The following is an 887-nucleotide window of genomic DNA, read 5'->3' on the forward strand; positions in this document are numbered from 1 at the left end:
AAACAATAGAGAAAACCAATTAAACTAGTTGGTACTTCATTAAAGTCAATAAATTGACAAAAACTCTAACGAGATCAACAAGAAAAAGGAGAAGACACAAATTGCACATACAAATTTGACAATGTAAACGAAACAAATCAACAAGCCAAGAAATACAAACTACCACAACTGGCCTAATATTACCCAGGTAATTTGAATAATTTGCTACAACTATGAAAGAAATTGAGTTTATAATTGCAAATTTCCAGTTTTGTAAGAAAAAGGCCTTTCTGCCTCCGCTGCCCCCCATGGCGCCCGTGGTTAGTATGGCTCCGCGTGAGGCCTCGGCTCCGGGAGGGAAAAAGCTTGTGGTGAAGGGGGGCAAAAAAAAGCAGTTTCTGAAGTTCACTCTTGATTGCACCCACCCTGTAAAAGATGGAATCATGGATGCAGCCAATTTTGAGCAGTTTTTGCAAGAGAGGATCAAAGTGAACGGAAAAGCTGGGAATCTCGGTGGAGGAGTTGTGACTATTGAAAGGAGCAAGAGCAAGATCACTGTGACTTCCGAGGTGCCTTTTTCCAAAAGGTATTTGAAATATCTCACCAAAAAATATTTGAAGAAGAATAATCTACGTGATTGGTTGCGCGTAGTTGCTAACAGCAAAGAGAGTTACGAGTTGCGTTACTTCCAAATTAACCAGGATGAAGAAGAGGAGGAAGATGAGGATGAAAATTCATTTATCTTCAATATTTTGTATGAGTTCTTGAATAAAACTTGGGAACCAAAATGGTGGTTTATCCTTGTATCTCTGCAGTGTGGATTGCACAGCGAATTGAAGTCATGCTAAAGGGCCTCACTTGGCTGCTGCTCAGTATTGTAACTAGACTTTTTTTCCTGATTGAAAATG

The 887-nt window shown here is 39.6% G+C and overlaps 1 protein-coding gene and 1 pseudogene across 2 annotated transcripts in view; both read left to right on the forward strand.

Moving 5' to 3' along the window:
* The window catches only part of ANO4 (anoctamin 4), a 383,517-nt gene that overhangs the window by 48,022 nt on the left and 334,608 nt on the right, over positions 1-887 (forward strand). The window lies entirely within an intron of this gene.
* Positions 306-880, forward strand: LOC103267088 (annotated as a pseudogene). Its single transcript, XR_504736.1, has one exon. The product of XR_504736.1 is annotated as a 60S ribosomal protein L22 pseudogene (transcript).

The sequence above is a fragment of the Carlito syrichta genome, unplaced genomic scaffold (genome assembly GCF_000164805.1).
Source record: "Carlito syrichta isolate Samal-C Ts95f unplaced genomic scaffold, Tarsius_syrichta-2.0.1 Scaffold307930, whole genome shotgun sequence".
In the NCBI taxonomy this organism is placed as follows: domain Eukaryota; kingdom Metazoa; phylum Chordata; class Mammalia; order Primates; family Tarsiidae; genus Carlito; species Carlito syrichta.